Consider the following 13,208-nt stretch of genomic DNA (forward strand, 5'->3'; position numbering starts at 1 on the left):
ACGATGCTATCCTATTGCTATGGCTATTTTCTAGCCAAGTATGAAAGCACACTGCTATGCCAGATGAGATGACGCTGAGTTATGAAAAAATAAACGTAAAATAAAAAGGAAATGGCAGACTGTGCCTAATTGAAATCCAACCCCTAATAAATTTTCCCACTTCGGTCTTTGCGATGGATATGTGCGTCACTAAGCGCTAAACACAAAGGTCGCAAGTCTCACTACAAATTCCTCACAATTTGGTAGTAGATGCACTGCAGCAAGGACAGCCACCAGCAGATCAACCAGAAATAAAATATATATAACGCTATTGTAGGTGTAAGTAAGCCGTTTGGATTCTCCTATGGCTATTTTCTAGCCAAGTATGAAAGCACACTGCTATGCCAGATGAGATGACGCTAAGTTATTAAAAAAATAAACGTAAAATAAAAAGAAACTGGCAGACTGTGCCTAATTGAAATCCAACCCCTAATAAATTTTCCCACTTCGGTCTTTGCGATGGATATGTGCGTCACTAAGCGCTAAACACAACGGTCGCAAGTCTCACTACAAATTCCTCACAATTTGGTAGTAGATGCACTGCAGCAAGGACAGCCACCAGCAGATCAACCAGAAATAAAATATATATAACGATATTGTAGGCGTAAGTAAGCCGTTTGGATTCTCCTTTGGCTATTTTCTAGCCAAGTATGAAAGCACACTGATGAGATGACGCTGAGTTATGAAAAAATAAACGTAAAATAAAAAGAAACTGGCAGACTGTGCCTAATTGAAATCCAACCCCGGGCCCTAATAAATTTTCCCACTTCGGTCTTTGCGATGGATATGTGCGTCACTAAGCGCTAAACACAACGGTCGCAAGTCTCACTACAAATTCCTCACAATTTGGTAGTAGATGCACTGCAGCAAGGACAGCCACCAGCAGATCAACCAGAAATAAAATATATATAACGCTATTGTAGGCGTAAGTAAGCCGTTTGGATTCTCCTATGGCTATTTTCTAGCCAAGTATGAAAGCACACTGATGAGATGACGCTGAGTTATGAAAAAATAAACGTAAAATAAAAAGGAAATGGCAGACTGTGCCTAATTGAAATCCAACCCCTAATAAATTTTCCCACTTCGGTCTTTGCGATGGATATGTGCGTCACTAAGCGCTAAACACAACGGTCGCAAGTCTCACTACAAATTCCTCACAATTTGGTAGTAGATGCACTGCAGCAAGGACAGCCACCAGCAGATCAACCAGAAATAAAATATATATAACGCTATTGTAGGCGTAAGTAAGCCGTTTGGATTCTCCTATGGCTATTTTCTAGCCAAGTATGAAAGCACACTGATGAGATGACGCTGAGTTATGAAAAAATAAACGTAAAATAAAAAGGAAATGGCAGACTGTGCCTAATTGAAATCCAACCCCTAATAAATTTTCCCACTTCGGTCTTTGCGATGGATATGTGCGTCACTAAGCGCTAAACACAACGGTCGCAAGTCTCACTACAAATTCCTCACAATTTGGTAGTAGATGCACTGCAGCAAGGACAGCCACCAGCAGATCAACCAGAAATAAAATATATATAATGCTATTGTAGGCCTAAGTAAGCCGTTTGGATTCTCCTTTGGCTATTTTCTAGCCAAGTATGAAAGCACACTGCTATGCCAGATGAGATGACGCTGAGTTATGAAAAAATAAACGTAAAATAAAAAGGAAATGGCAGACTGTGCCTAATTGAAATCCAACCCCTAATAAATTTTCCCACTTCGGTCTTTGCGATGGATATGTGCGTCACTAAGCGCTAAACACAAAGGTCGCAAGTCTCACTACAAATTCCTCACAATTTGGTAGTAGATGCACTGCAGCAAGGACAGCCACCAGCAGATCAACCAGAAATAAAATATATATAACGCTATTGTAGGTGTAAGTAAACCGTTTGGATTCTCCTATGGCTATTTTCTAGCCAAGTATGAAAGCACACTGCTATGCCAGATGAGATGACGCTGAGTTATTAAAAAAATAAACGTAAAATAAAAAGAAACTGGCAGACTGTGCCTAATTGAAATCCAACCCCTAATAAATTTTCCCACTTCGGTCTTTGCGATGGATATGTGCGTCACTAAGCGCTAAACACAACGGTCGCAAGTCTCACTACAAATTCCTCACAATTTGGTAGTAGATGCACTGCAGCAAGGACAGCCACCAGCAGATCAACCAGAAATAAAATATATATAACGATATTGTAGGCGTAAGTAAGCCGTTTGGATTCTCCTTTGGCTATTTTCTAGCCAAGTATGAAAGCACACTGATGAGATGACGCTGAGTTATGAAAAAATAAACGTAAAATAAAAAGAAACTGGCAGACTGTGCCTAATTGAAATCCAACCCCGGGCCCTAATAAATTTTCCCACTTCGGTCTTTGCGATGGATATGTGCGTCACTAAGCGCTAAACACAACGGTCGCAAGTCTCACTACAAATTCCTCACAATTTGGTAGTAGATGCACTGCAGCAAGGACAGCCACCAGCAGATCAACCAGAAATAAAATATATATAACGCTATTGTAGGCGTAAGTAAGCCGTTTGGATTCTCCTATGGCTATTTTCTAGCCAAGTATGAAAGCACACTGATGAGATGACGCTGAGTTATGAAAAAATAAACGTAAAATAAAAAGGAAATGGCAGACTGTGCCTAATTGAAATCCAACCCCTAATAAATTTTCCCACTTCGGTCTTTGCGATGGATATGTGCGTCACTAAGCGCTAAACACAACGGTCGCAAGTCTCACTACAAATTCCTCACAATTTGGTAGTAGATGCACTGCAGCAAGGACAGCCACCAGCAGATCAACCAGAAATAAAATATATATAACGCTATTGTAGGCGTAAGTAAGCCGTTTGGATTCTCCTATGGCTATTTTCTAGCCAAGTATGAAAGCACACTGATGAGATGACGCTGAGTTATGAAAAAATAAACGTAAAATAAAAAGGAAATGGCAGACTGTGCCTAATTGAAATCCAACCCCTAATAAATTTTCCCACTTCGGTCTTTGCGATGGATATGTGCGTCACTAAGCGCTAAACACAACGGTCGCAAGTCTCACTACAAATTCCTCACAATTTGGTAGTAGATGCACTGCAGCAAGGACAGCCACCAGCAGATCAACCAGAAATAAAATATATATAATGCTATTGTAGGCCTAAGTAAGCCGTTTGGATTCTCCTTTGGCTATTTTCTAGCCAAGTATGAAAGCACACTGCTATGCCAGATGAGATGACGCTGAGTTATGAAAAAATAAACGTAAAATAAAAAGTAAATGGCAGACTGTGCCTAATTGAAATCAAACCCCTAATAAATTTTCCCACTTTGGTGTTTGAGGTGGATATGTGTGTCACTAAGAGCTAAACACAACGGTAGCAAGTCCCCCTGCAAATTCCTCACAATATGGTACTAGCTGCAAATAAAAAAAAAAAAAGTATAACGTTATTGTAGTCCTAAGAAGGGCTGTTGGGTTCTTTTAGACTCACTCCTGCCTAACAGTAAGCTAATAGAACACCCTAACGCCATCCCTGCAGCAGCAGCAGCTCTCTCCCTAGCGGCATCCAGACACAGAATGATCCGAGCAGCGCAGGCAGGGGCTAGTCTATTCCAGGGTCACCTGATCTGGCCAGCCAACCACTGCTATCGACGTGTAAGGGTACCACGTCATGCTGGGTGGAGTGCAGAGTCTCCTGGCTTGTTATTGGCTCTGTTTCTGGCCGCCAAAAAGCAAAACGGCGGGAGCTGCCATTTTCTCGAGTGGGCGAAGTATTCGTCCGAGCAACGAGCAGTTTCGAGTACGCTAATGCTCGAACGAGCATCAAGCTCGGACGAGTATGTTCGCTCATCTCTAGTCTACATTTATCCAAGAATATATTATTTGGGGAAATTATCCGTAGGTGAGGTCATTTATGATTAATTTGAAAATACATTTTTTTAACTAAATTTATTGTGGGATATGTTGTGTTTTATAAGCAGACATAGTCAGTTAAGCTGTTAGAGCTAAACATTATTTAGTGTGGACATAGCTGTAACCCATGGGACTCAACACTGTCATTGTTGGCTAATATTGACCACATTTAAAATGCCGAACACCCCAAACTTTGCTGCATTTGACTCCTTTACCGGTAAGGCTGCTATCACTACGATATATAATGATTTACCAAATTTGTTAAAACAACAACAATTGACTGCAGTGATTCACAGTAAGCTTCTTGCCTTGTGGCATGCCTTTCATACCTTTGTCTGTGGTGACAGCCAAGGTGAGGTACAGTGACGGTGAGCAGAATCGTAGTCGGGGACAGGCAGAAGATGCGTACGGGCACCATGGGATCACGTCGGGAACGCAGCAATGGGTCAATGCAGGCAGCAAAGGAGTGTAGTCAGGAACAGGACCGGGGTCACAACGGGAAATCACAATAACATTGCAGGGTATGAGACAAAACTTTCTCTAAGGCACAAGGCACGAAGATCCGGCAGGGTGCGCAGGGAGAGGCTAGTTTATATAGAATTCTGTGAAATCGCCAGCTCCAATTACCTGAACATTTTCTGAAGCCGGCACGCATGTGCACTAGGAGACAGGGACGCACACGCACGGCACAAGAACCGGGATCAGGTAAGCACCAAGAACACTGACAGAGGGGCATGGGTGAGCCCACGACCCGAGATATGGGTCGCATGAGCACCTGTGACATCAACTAATGGATTTGCTCATCTCTACTCAAATCTGATCTCAAACAACCTTTTGTGGGCCCATTCACAATCTGTATTTGAATTCCATCGAATTGTGTTTATGAGCTTCTGCAGCAGTAGACGTGTGTAGGGTCTGCAGAAATGGATGTTGCGTAAAAGATTAGCCCCAAGGCATGAAGCTTACTGTGAATCACTACAGTCAATTGTTGTTGTTTTAACAAATTTGTAAATTATTAACTATAGAAGTGATAGCAGCCTTACCGGTAAAAAAGTCGATTGCAGCAAAGTTTGGGGTGTTTGGCATTTCGAATGTGGTCAATATTAGCCATGTTTTATCACTGCTGAATCTGCCACCCACGTTTTTAGGTCCTAACAACAATGACAGTGTAGAGTCCCATGGGTTACAACTATGTCCACACTAAATAATGTTTAGCTCTAACAGCATAACTGACCATGCATGCTTATAACAAAAGACCCTAAAACACAACATGCCCCACAATAAATTTAGTTAAAAAAAATAATTTTCTAATTAATATGACCTCACTTATGGATAATTTCTGAAAATAATATATTCTTGGATAAATGTAGGCCCACCAACATGCATTGATAAAGATGACTCAAGGAGCTGCTATTATTTATTTCATCATCAATTAAGAAGCCTTGTGTTGTTGCAACAAGGGCCATTTACGGTAGCACCCTGGGCAGTCACCCACTATGCAACCCCTAATGTCGTTACTGACTTTCTGCCACTTTTCTGCCACTATTTCACATATTACAGCTATTTTTACACCAATTACATAGGCTTGAAGTACTAATGTGTTGTACTGTTCAGTTTCTAGGAACTCCAGTATTTGCTATGATTGTGCAAGTTAAAAATAATTTAAACTTTAATCATAAAGGAAAAATCATCAAACAAGCTGTTTAAAAACATAATGAACATAGATGAAATAAAGGGACTGACAAATTCCCAGCTACAGAACAGATCATTGGCCAGACTAATAGACTACAGATAAATCATACCTATTACTCACAAAATAATGGAGTTATATGGAGTATAAAAGCCTCATCCTCAGGCACAGAATACAGCATCTTCCAAGTCTTTTTAGTCTACCACTACTAACGTGATCTATCACCATGACCGGAGTTAAAGGAAGTGGACAGCAGAAACAGTCCAAAGACCTGGACCGTAAGTAAATGCTTGTGTCTTATCAATGTAGTTTCTCTATTGTTTTGTATTTTTCACTTTTCAATAATTTCATTGGACCTTAAGAACTAGAATGTAATCTGAAAGATTAAATACTAAATAATACATTGGTGGAACAATTAATTAGGCATATTGGGCTTTAAAATAGTTGATTCTTTGCTCCATCATGAAATAAACCTCGGTCACAAAGTTTTATTTGTTTCTGTGGCAAATGACATTTATGAAATAAACCCAAGAACAAGTATGTATTCTATAGCTTCATTCACTGTAGATGTTGACTACTATCTCCAATGGATAGCGATCTTTCAATGGTCACACAGGTGCACGGCTCATTAGTATCATAGAGAGTTATAACGAGCTGTGCACCTGTGTGACCTTGATCAGATCTCTATCCACTGGAAATAAACAATGAAGCAGGGCAGCAGTCCAGAAAATGTGAGAAATGGATAAAGAAAATATATTGGAAAATAGTATAATTTTTCATCATACAAACAATAACATTCAATTGCTTAAATGGTTACACCCCTTTAAGGAGAATGACTATCATTCCCGTATTGAATAGCAAAAATGAGCCGACTTAAATGCTCTCTTAGAATGCATATATAATCAGTTACAAAACACATAAATTGGTTCCTTTAGCAGAAAGAAAAATGTACTACATTTGGTTTACTAAAATACAACAGAAACAGAACAAAACACAAATGTAAGAACAATATATATATATATATATATATATATATATATATATATATATATATATATACACTTGAGAATAAACCTAGTTTTTCAGCACAAAAAAATGTGCTGAAAAACCAAACTCGGCTTAAACTTCAGTAAAAAAATAAATAAATATCAAAACTCACCTTTTTGGCTTCCCCCGCTGCTGGCTATATACTGGGGCAGGGGGATGGCTATATACTGGGGGGGGGGGCAGGTGCTGGCTATATACTATGGGGCAGGGTCTGGCAGGCTACATACTGGGGAGGCTGTAACCAATGAATTTCCCACCCTCAGCTTGTACTCGAGTGAATAGGTTTTCCCAGGTTTTTGTGGTAAAATTAGGGGGCTCGGCTTATACTCGAGTAAATACGGTACTTCAGAAAAATTTGGCAAACATAGCTTTTATGGTAAATAACAAGTCTTACACATATAATGATATAATCAGGTTATTTACATGTTACCATTTTCTACCTACATACTTTTTAGATGCCAGGGTGTGTGTGTGTAATTTAAAAATGTCACCATTTTTATGATTTGTCTCAAACATCTCAGGGGCTTCAATAAAATCTTTCATTTTTCTAAGATTCCTCACAACAACATAGCCATGGAGGTCATGATGATGGAGAGAGTCAGAGCACTCATGGAGGACACAGTGATAGCTCGAAAGGTCACGTAGGCCATGATGATGGCTCAAAAGGTCATGGAGGTCATGGAGCCAATGATGATGGCTCAAAAGGTCATGGAGGCCATGATGATGGCTCAAAGGATCATGGAGGCCATGATGACGGGTCCAAGGGTCATGACGGTGGAGCAAAGGCTCATGCAGGCCACAGTGATGACCCAAAAGCTCATGGAGGACATGATGCAAAAGCTCATGGAGACCACCAAAGTCAAGAACATGGAAAATGAAATCATTTTTAAAGCAGGAATGTAAATGTTTCAAGGCAATTAAAAACAAGAATGTAAAACAAGCCAAATGTAACTGTGAAACAAAAAATCTGTTAGAATAAAATATGTGAGAATATGTATTAATTCATTTGTGGCTAATAATTATCCATAAGAAAGAATTCAGAATATGACACATTCTTACCCAAATACAACAAAATCAGTAATTCAATGTTGTGTTTTATTCAGTACATTCAAGAAATTAAAGAGTAACTGTAGATGTTTTTGGGATGTAAAACAACTGCAACATCCCCTCACAGAGTCACCCCTGCTTCGACGTCCCCTAACTGTGCTGCCACCTCTGCCTGCTCCACCTGCCACCTTTCTGTCTGACATAGTGGTTTATAAACTACGTGGATTTGACTCGTAAATCTGGCTGTAAACTATAGCCCGAAAAGGAATAGCAATGTGCGTTATACAGATACCCCACAACTGACAGTGTAATTTCAGCGAAAATCACTGTATAAACTATATGGATTTGACACCTAAATCTGGCTGTAAACTAGAGCCCCCAAAAGGTATGGGAATGTGCATTATACAGATACCCCACAACTGACAGTGTAATTTCAGCGAAAATCACTGAATACACTATATGGATTTGACACCTAAATCTGGCTGTAAACTAGAGCCCCCAAAAGGTATTGCAATGTCCGTTTTACAGATACCCTACAACTGACAACCAATGAGAGGTCCACAAAGCACTACAGCAGCTGCATAAAGAAATCGCTACTGCAGATGCATTAAAGTCAAACAGATTTGTTCCTATTCGATTTGTCACTAAATAGAACTGCTATTTGGGTATACAAATTCCTCTTAAAGAACAACCAGCGATTGCAGCAAGAATCGTTACTACACAGAACAGTAGCAGCTAGACGCTACACGCAGCACATGAAGTGTGAAGTGCGAGATGGAAAATGGCTGGGTTTTATAGGGCTGTGTGACATCACATAAGCCTGCCGGTCACTGATTGGCTTACACGTCTGCAGATCCCATCTGGGGTGTTCCTTTCTCCTTCCCAGAGTTCTCTGCCCCATGTAACACGTTGTTCTCGCACCCATTTAGCTGACAAAAGAAGAAAAAAAACCCCAACTTTGTTCCCCGGTTTCAGCATAAACTTCGGCTACGTGACTAATCCAATTTTTCCTGAAATTCTTACATAAGTTAGAATCTTTAGAATTGATTCGCCCATCTCTAGTTATGGGGATAAAACATTTATTTAATTCTTAAAGTTTGGACTTGATGGGCTTGCGCCTTTTTCCAGCCATATATACTATGATACTATGAATAGGCTCAGTTGGGGGCTGATGGGCTGGTATAGCCTGGCTGGGAAATGTTCCAAATGGCAAATGGTCAGATATGGCAGGGGAGGAACTCGTCCCCAGTGTTATAATGTATATCAATTATATATACTCACATCAATTAACCTTACTCATTCTGCTTTATAACCCACTACCTGCTATTGTAGTATCTGCTCAGCTCCACAAGGTCTATGACATTCTGACAGAGTGTACCACTTTTTTTTTTTTTTGGTGCACCTTTAACATGCACAGTCTGACTGATCACCAGAACGCCCCCAATTTGTGTCGCAATTTGTTTTCCATATTTTAGAATCAATTATTTTAGTGGCTTATTCATATTTATAGGGGTGTTAAAAGTTCTATTTATGAAAAACTCCCCAAAAAGTACCACATTTTTAATATGCACCCCTCAAACTATTCAAAACAGCCCTTGTTAATCTTATTAACCGTTTAAGCATCTAACATAAAATAAAACAAAATGGAGGTTCTATATGGCATTTTCAAATTTTGACAATAAAATGTTTATTTAGCCCTAAAATTTACATATTCATGTGGGATAAAATGCAAAAACACTTCTCAGATTTTGCAATGCAGTTTCTTTTGAGTCTGGAAATAACCCACATGTGGATGTAAACCACTTTATGAGCCCATAATAGAGCGCAGAAGGCAAGGAGGGCATTCACACTTTTGGAGGGCAAATTTTGCTGAAACAAAGTTCAGGCTCTATGTAGCATTTGGTGAGCCCGTGACACAACATAACAAGAGAAATCCCTAAAAAGTGAACCCATTAGAAAACTACAACCATCAAGGAGTATAATAACACTATTTTTGAGTGATACAAAAAAGAAAACCTAATCCGCACAGTGCAGAAAAGCCTCAATAGAGGGGGTGCAGATCCTTCCTGGATCCTGGCAAGATCCTTCAGTAATAAAGTTAAAAAAAGTGTAGGCAGCACTCCAAAAACACAAAATTCCAAAGGGTGAGGTTTATTGAAACAGTGGAGACGTTTCGGTGTGAACCACCTTCATCAAGCGGCACGAGGGTGGCACGGTGGCTGAGTGAGTAGCACTTCTGCCTTGCAGCACTGGAGTCCTGGGTTCGAATCCCACCCAGGTCAACATCTGCAAAGAGTTTGTATGTTCTCTCTGTGTTTGCATGGGTTTCCTCCAGGAACTCCGGTTTCCTCCCACACTCCAAAACATACTGTTAGGTTGTTTAGATTGTGAGCCCCATGGGGACAGGGACCGATTTGACATGCTTTGTGCAGCGCTGCGTAATCTGTGTGCGCTATATAAATAAAAGAATTATTATCAAGCAATTTAACAAGTGAACCCATCCGGGTTTATATAGGAAATACATGGTACAACAGTGAATACAAGTGGGTGTGTCTTAAAGTGCAAGGTGCACGATTTACATAAAATTAGATTTATACATATAAAATTGATATATATTGATAAATTTCTATACACAGTAGTCATCACATGCATGTCAGTGCAAAATATATACATACAGGGACTTTTTGTACTCCTAAAGTGTGCATAGTAATGTATCAAGTGTGAATAGGTGTTTAAAAAAACTCTGTTGGGTTAGGGCGTGTCTCCATCTGTTTTACATCCCACTTCAGTAGATCACATGTATCGGCATATCTGCGCAAATCTTTGGTGCGGGCGCATTGGGACTGCAGAGACGCCGATACGCCGATCATGCACCTTGCACTTTAAGACACACCCACATGTATTCACTTTTGTACCATGTATTTTCTATATTAACCCGGATGGGTTCACTTGTTAAATTGCTTGATAATAATTCTTTAATAATAATTCTTTTATTTATAAAGCGCACACAGATTACGCAGCGCTGCACAAAACATGTCAAATCGGTCCCTGTCCCCAATGGGGCTCACAATCTTTTTATTTGTAAAAGATTTTATTGTATTTCGCTTGTTCGAACTGATACAGTGCCATACTGATGTATTAGGTGTATTAGAGTAGTCAGCCCATGCAGATGCGTAGGGCGACATGCACAGTGACAGATCCTGTTGGAAACCGTATCATTCACTCAGACAGTCCAGCGGTCCTTCATCGGACCCTGGGGCTGCCATTGAAACTATCACCACCCCTGAACCTGGCATGGAGGAGTTGGCGATCGTGGTAGTGGCAGGTGACGATGCACTATAGACACATTAGTCATATTTGACTGTGTCACCTGCAGCAGGGATCGTGACTATCGTGATCCTGCCTGTCGCACACAGCCTGAATCCAACACACTGGGGGTCATTTATTAAGGGCCCGATTCGCGTTTTCCCGACGTGTTACCCGAATATTTCCGTTTTGCGCCGCTTGTACTTAAATTGCCCCGGGATTTTGGCGCACGCGATCGGATTGTGGCGCATCGGCGCTGGCATGCGCGCGACGGAAATCGGGGGGCGTGGCCGAACGAAAACCCGACGTATTCGGAAAAACCGCCGCATTTAAAAACCGAAAATGTGTCGCATAAGGACCGCTTACCTTCACCTGGTCCAGCTCGGTGCATTCCGGCGCGATGAGTTTACTTTCAGCGCAGCAGCGCCACCTGGTGGACGGCGGAAGAACTACCTTATTAAATCCCGGCCGGACCCGAATCCAGAGCGGAGAAGCCGCCGCTGGAACGCGAATGGACCGGGTAAGTAAATTTGCCCCACTGTCTCTGTTTAGAGTTGTCACTGTTACAGTTTTGTGCAGGGCAAAATAGCACACCCAGGTGCGGGAATAACCCACTGACTCGGACATGCATTTTTGTCTATGGTCAACAAGGGGTTAACTTATTGTGATTTTTTTATACACTGTTAAACAGAGATATTATATAAAATTAAGTTCTATGGGTCTGTACAATTACAGTGATATCCCATTTACAGTATTTTTCGGACTATAAGGCGCACCGGAGTATAAGGCGCACCATCAATATATGCCTGCTAAAATGTCTAGGTTCATATATAAGGCGCACTAGATTTCTATTCCTGAGAAAATCGAAGGATTTTTTGTGCGAAAAATACGGTATATAGCTTTTTTATGTTTGAATGGTTTTGCTGAATAACCCATTTGCAGAGGAAAATCACTTGTTTTCGCATTGACATCTTCTAAGAGGTGTAACATTTAGATTTTTTTTGTTGATTGTGCTGTATGTGATGAGTTGTACTATTTATTGGAATCATTGTGGACTTTTTAATCACTTTATATTGCTGTTTTTGTTTGGTTTATTTTAAAATTTTTTCTTTTACTGTCCCACTCTGGAACTAGAACAAGTGATCATCTGATCACTTGTTCAAAGTAATATACTGCCACACAGATGTATGGCAGTGTATTACAGAGACAGCCTATGCAGATGCAAAGGCTGACACGCACAATGACAGATCCTGTCCCCGACAGAACCTGTCTTGTGCTTCTGCAGGCAGCTCTGGGGACCACATCCGGACCCTGGGGCTGCCAAGGAGATGAACAGCTCCCTCCGAAAAAGGTGCGGACGGGCAGATTGTGAAGGATGCATAGCTAGAAGACCTATAGGAGCCTTGGTCATAAAGGGTTAAAAAGTCAGGATAGCAGCTATTGAGATCCCAGCTGTTACATGGGAGTCCCAGCTGACGCATGAATCTTGGCTGATGCACTACTGTCATTGTTGACAGTTGTCATGGTAACAGCAGTGCAAGACAAAAATATATGTCTAGGTGCGCAAACTAGTCGCCAACCTGGACATATATTTTCGTCAGAGGTCGTTAAGGGGTTGAAGGGGTTATCCACTTTCTGTTCAATAAACTTTATTAAAAGTAATTAGTGTCAACATACATAGACTTGTCATTGAATCACAGTAAGATTTCAGAATATAAGCTTTCAAGGCATATACACACATAACTTTGGCGTGTCCAGTATTACATTTGCAATACAAAATGAATTCCGCACCTCTCAAGACGATAGTTATACCTAGATGATACTTGTCTCCTTTAGTGCAATGAGCAAGGAAACTGGAGAGAAAGTCTATGTTACTAAACATTTATTAACAACTCGAACCACACTAAACATTTACGACGTGGGGAACCATAGGAAAACACATAGCGGTATACAAAGGGGAAGGGGGTGTAGATAGGGAGGGGAAAACACACCGGGTAAGAGGGAATGGTAAGAAGAAAAGGGAAAATTTCTCACTCAGGCCATGCATCCTCCACCTGCTTCTATCCAAGTGGCAAATTCTGCCGAACTGCGAAAGTCGATCCATGGGGACCAGACCCTGGTGTATTTCTCCATCTGAGAGTCCGCCAGTCCCTCCACGGCTCTCATCTCCTCCA

General features: G+C 40.9%; 2 long non-coding RNA genes across 2 annotated transcripts in view; one reads left to right on the plus strand and one right to left on the minus strand.

The window, feature by feature from the left end:
* LOC140105820 (uncharacterized) overlaps positions 1 to 13,208 on the minus strand; it is a 572,683-nt gene that overhangs the window by 256,331 nt on the left and 303,144 nt on the right. The window lies entirely within an intron of this gene.
* LOC140106647 (uncharacterized) lies at positions 5,812 to 7,682 on the plus strand. The gene is made up of 2 exons (XR_011850827.1): positions 5,812 to 5,912; positions 7,234 to 7,682. It is a non-coding gene; the product is annotated as an uncharacterized lncRNA (long non-coding RNA).

Source organism: Engystomops pustulosus, chromosome 11 (genome assembly GCF_040894005.1).
Source record: "Engystomops pustulosus chromosome 11, aEngPut4.maternal, whole genome shotgun sequence".
NCBI lineage: Eukaryota > Metazoa > Chordata > Amphibia > Anura > Leptodactylidae > Engystomops > Engystomops pustulosus.